Raw genomic sequence first — 5,296 nt, forward strand, 5'->3', positions numbered from 1 at the left:
CTTCACAGGTGCCCAGTCCCAGGTCCAGCTGGTGCCGTCTGGGGCTGAGGTGAGGAAACCTGGGTCCTCAGTGAAGGTCTCCTGCAAGGCTTCTAGAAACACCTTCACCTTCCACTACATGCACTGGATGTGACAGGCCCCTGGAAAAGGGCTTGAGTGGATGGGACCTGTTGATGCTGCAGATGTTGAAACAATATACGCACAGAAGTTCCAGGGCAGAGTCACCATGACCAAGGACACGTCTACAGACACTGCCGAATGGAGCTGAGCAGCCTGAGATCTGAGGACACGGCCATGTATTACTGTGTGAAAGACGCGGTGTGAAAATCCACATCATGAGAGTGTCAGAAATCCTGAGGGAGGAGGCAGGTGTGCTGGGCTGAGGAGATGACAGGATTTATGAGGCTTAAACGTGTTTAGAAAATGGGTTAAGTAATTGAGGAAAAGAAGCAACAGAAGGATTTCTACACTCTAATTATATAGGAAATAGTCTTTTCGCCTGTCACCATGTAAGTAACACTTACGGAGTGGGAAAGGCAGCAATCAATCAGGCTGATGCAAACATTCCCTTGGAGACTTTGTGGGGACATAAATGTTAAAATCAAATGGATAAATCATTTGGAGCAGGATTGCTTGATCACATGGTAAGACTAAACATAATTTCTCGGAAGTGGCCAACATTTCTTCCAAAATGTCTTTGCCACTTCTTTTACATTAAATCTATCTTAAAACACTTTTAGGATCACAGCAAATTTGAGTAGAAGAAACAGATTTCCCATGTACTCCTGTCCAAGACACTCACAGACTTCTCCGTGGTCAACACCCTGCACTGAAGTAATAAATAACCTGCAACTGATGAACCCGCATGAACACATCAATCGTTTCCTTTTCTGGTGATCCCTGGTCTAACAAGCCTAAACTATCTTGAAGTGCCCCAGTTCTTCCAGTAGGTCCCTGTGAATGATGATGCCAGGTAGAGGGAGAGTGAGTAGGGATATTCCTCTTTGCACTCTTTCCTCAAGAATCCATTCAATATGCATTGATTTAAGAGCTCTTCTGACTCCTAGTTTTCTATGCCCCTTCTCAGAGGGTACATTCTACAATCTCCAAGCATTTACAGCCGGGGTCCCCAAACGCTAGGCAGTGAAAAAGTGGTCCGCAGCCTGTTAGAAACCAGGCTGCCCAGCCTGAAGTGCGTGGTGGGTGAGCATCACTGCCTGGGCTCCACCTTAGATTCTCCTATGAGCAGAATTCTATTGTGAACTGTGCATGCAAGAGATCTAGGTTGAGTGTTCCCTATGAAAATCTAATGCCTGATGATTGCAGGTGAAACAGACTCATCCCGTAACCACCCACTGCCATCATCCATGGAAAAATTGTCTTCCATGAAACCATTCCCTGGTGCCAAAAAGGTTGGGGACCACTGCTGTAGAGGCAGATCTGTGCAACTAAAAGGCCAGAAACTTCTGGTGAATCCCATAACTAATGTCATTTAATGAGCAATGGAGACTTGTCATGAGGGCCTTCATGAATAATGCCCTTCAGTTGGATTTGAAACTCTATAATCTTGTGGGGATGTTTCTGGATAAAGCCCTTTATGCAGAAAATGCAGACAAATTAATGGGATCCAGACAGGAAAACTTTCCCTTACAAAGTGGTTTGCCACCTGGAAGGAGCTCTCAGGGTTGGGCACTGGACCCTTTGCTGGCTGCACTTTAGCCAGAGGCCTGAGCCTTGTTGGTCTTGCAGCGGGAGAGCCTCACTCACTCACAGACAAAAATGCCTGTCATCCTCCAGCTGAGCAAGCCCAAGGGCATGCTTGTCAGTGTGGAGGGCATGCTTGTCAGTGTGGATCCCGTGCGGGGTGTACTCTGTAAGATGACAAGATGCACACAAACCTCCTCCCGCTAATTATCCACTACCAAGCACTCAGCTGCAACCCGTGCTCCTTAAAGAGACAGGTGCCTGCAGGAATAAATAGAATGTACTATTTTCTTACCTGGGAAAGACACTGCCAAATACCACAAGTTTCTGAAAGGTTAACTGATAAGTATTCAGGAAGTGACTGAAGGGCAATGGTGAGTGAGGTGACGTGACAGCCTCAGGACCTGTCTCTTATACACATCTAGATGTGTATAAGAGACAGTGAAGGGCAATGGTGAGTGAGGTGACATGACAGCCTCAGGACTGCACATGAGGAGGGCTCCGTCCCCCATGCAAGCTTTTCCTCCAGGAGCTGCACCAGGAACTCATAGAGGATCAGGAAGGATTCTGAGACCCTCCTTCTTCTGTGGTGCAGCCCAACAGGGGAAAATAAATTATAAAAACGTAATCAATTTTAAGTATGGCATTTGTTAATATAAACTCTTTCTGAAATCTGTGGGAATCCTGACATAAGCCAGCATTATCTGTCAACATTTAAACCCTCCTTCCATGGAGGTCAACTAGGTTGGATCCGTTCTTTCATGGATAATATCCCCAAAACTCCTCTCTATTCTTGCATATCCCTGGGTCTCTCAGTGACAAGTTCTCCTCAGTGGAATGTGATTGATGTAGTGAGATCTTCAATTTTCCTGTCTTCTGTGTTCTCATGTTTCTCTCCTTATCTGAGATTAAGAAACTCACCTGCATGTAGACATCACAGCCCAATATCTCTCATGGACAAAACAGTGGCCAAACAAACCAATCCTGTGGCTGACAGCAACCACTGGCAGCCACCACCCCCTCCACAGCCCTGTATCGGAACATTACATGAATGATTGTATTCACAACTTTCTTTTAGAATCATCTTAAAAAATTTGTTTCTCATTTCACACAGAGATGTCATCTATCCATTTTCTCTTCATAGAGAAACAGAAGGAGATGAATACGAAATACAATTCACATATCCAGATTATTCAAATATGATCGTCACTTTATCATCTTTTGATTTCTGGTCAACACAGAACACTCTACAAATTGTTCTCACTAGTGTTATACCAAAACTGATATATATTCCAGATGCTGAAATAATTTCAACTTACATTAGTATTCTAATAATTCTAACAATTTAGAATTATAATCATCTTTTTTTTTTTGAGATGGAGTCTCCCTGTTATCATGCAATGGTGCAATCTCGGCTCACTGCAACCTCTGCCTCCTGGGTTCCAGCAATTCTCCTGCCTCAGCCCCCCAAGTAGCTGAGATTACAGGCACCCGCTGCCATGCCTGGCTAATTTATGTATTTTTAGTAGACGTGGGGTTTCACCATGTTGGCCGGGTTGGTCTCGAACTCCTGACCATAGGTGATCCACCCACCTCAGCCTCCCAAAGTGTCAGGATTACAGGCATGAGCCACCACGCCTGGCCAAATATCCTCTTTTCATAGATGAATAAACTAACCTAGGCCTTTGAAAATGAACCCCTTCTGAGTGTGAAAAAATAAGCCATAGATTTGGAGAATTTGCTTGCAAATCAAATACTTGGAAAAGGACTTTTATTACAAATACACAAATTACCTTACAAATGAACAACAAAACCACACAATTTAATTTTAAAATGGGCAAAGACCTGAATAGAAACTGCACCTAAAAATAAATATTACAAAGTGATCAACTGGGTTTTCATTAGGTAAATGTAATTTTAATATTGAAAAATCCTACCAATGTAATAGAATGGATAAAATACACAATATAGACAGTACCAAATGGTGATGAGGAAGTTGAAAAATAGGAGTTTTCACACCTTGCTGGTGGGAAGGGAATGCTGAAATGGCACATAGACAACTGCAGTTGATAATTTAGTATATATTTCAGAATAACTAGAAGAGAAGATTTAGAATGTTCTTAACTCAAAGAAATAATTAGTGATTGAAATGAAGGGCATCCCAGTTATCCAGATACGCATATAATATTCTTTTATCAAAATATCACATGTACCACATAAAGATTTTGTAAAGGACTTTAGAAGTCAACAGGACTACTTGTTTCTAAAGATAAGTCTTGCAAGTTTAATTATTTTCCTAATGGGTGGCAATTTTGAACATAGAAGAAATGTTAACAATTGTTTCTGGTAAGTTTTCTTCTTCTAGTGTCAGGAGAAAAGGTTTGCAGGGAAGAATCTGAGACCATCTTTCAAGTCTCAACTTCAATGTGATTATGTCAGTAAATATTTTCTGATATCCCTGACTAGGACTAACCAGCATTTTCATGAAAACAGAGAACTCAAAGCTCAGAAAACAGATTCTTGGTAGCAGTAAGATAGCAAATTCCAACGTGACTCAGGAATAGCATCATATGACAGAGAGCAGTCCTTGAAAAGAATCAAAGGCTTTTAGCCTAAAATTTATTTCTTTGACATATTTTAAAATTTCCCTGCACAGTTATCTTTTGTGAGAGAAATTTACATTCTGTAGTGAATCTTCTTTCCTTTCCAGGTCTTTGTGTTATAATGAGGAGATTAGTTGAGAGTCTAGCATCTTTTAACTGTCTTAACAGAAAACACTTTCCATCTATTGTCAGTAAGTATGGCTGCATAAGAGACTTTATCCACATAATATGAATCTTCTTCTCCAAAACCCGTTATCTTAACCCAGTCATTTTTTTTTCTACTGATTTCACGTCTTTAGATAAAACTTCAAATCTTTCAATCAACTGCCAATCAGAAAATCTTTTAATTCACCTGTAAGCTGTAATCCCCTCCCAACACTGCGTCACTTCTAGTTCTTTTGTCTTTATGGACCAAATCAACATATATCTCACAGGTATGGATTGATGTTACTAAATTTAATCTGCAATCAAACTACTTTGAGCACATATTCTCAAGATCTCCTGGGGCTGTGTCACAGGGCATGGTCCTCACATTTGGTTCAGAATAAATCTCTCTAAGTATTTTGCAAAGTTGACTTTTTTATCACTAGTTCTAATAGAACCTACTCTGTGGTCTTTGTTACATTCACAAGCATGATATTAATAAAGTGTTAGTTATTAAAAATAAGCCCATGTTGGTAATTTCTTATAAAGTTACACATAGACCAACTACAGAATCAAGTGTAAATACTTCAAAGTATTTATGCAAATTATTTCAAAATTTATGTTCCACAGATGCTTCTATCAGATTTCTTATGTCAGCTAATTATTTATTTTATGATTTTTTTTGTAGATGATCATGCTCTATCTTTTCTAAGCCTATATTGTAGAATGTATGAAACTAGTCAGGGCTACATTTGAAAGTGATTGTTGCAGTGGCTGGCGGAATTGAAGTACATGTCCTCTGCAGCCACCAGACACTCAGATTCCTCCAGTGACACCTTAATTTT

The 5,296-nt window shown here is 40.6% G+C and overlaps 1 pseudogene across 1 annotated transcript in view; it reads left to right on the forward strand.

Annotated features, from left to right (window-relative positions):
• The first annotated feature begins 1,779 nt into the window (after positions 1-1,779).
• The window catches only part of LOC105541354, an 8,856-nt pseudogene continuing 5,339 nt past the window's right edge, over positions 1,780-5,296 (forward strand). The window contains exon 1 of the transcript XR_001006332.1: positions 1,780-1,873. The product of XR_001006332.1 is annotated as an Ig heavy chain V-III region VH26-like (transcript). The remainder of the gene's footprint in view (positions 1,874-5,296) is intronic.

Source organism: Mandrillus leucophaeus, unplaced genomic scaffold (genome assembly GCF_000951045.1).
Source record: "Mandrillus leucophaeus isolate KB7577 unplaced genomic scaffold, Mleu.le_1.0 Scaffold2384, whole genome shotgun sequence".
Taxonomy (NCBI): domain Eukaryota; kingdom Metazoa; phylum Chordata; class Mammalia; order Primates; family Cercopithecidae; genus Mandrillus; species Mandrillus leucophaeus.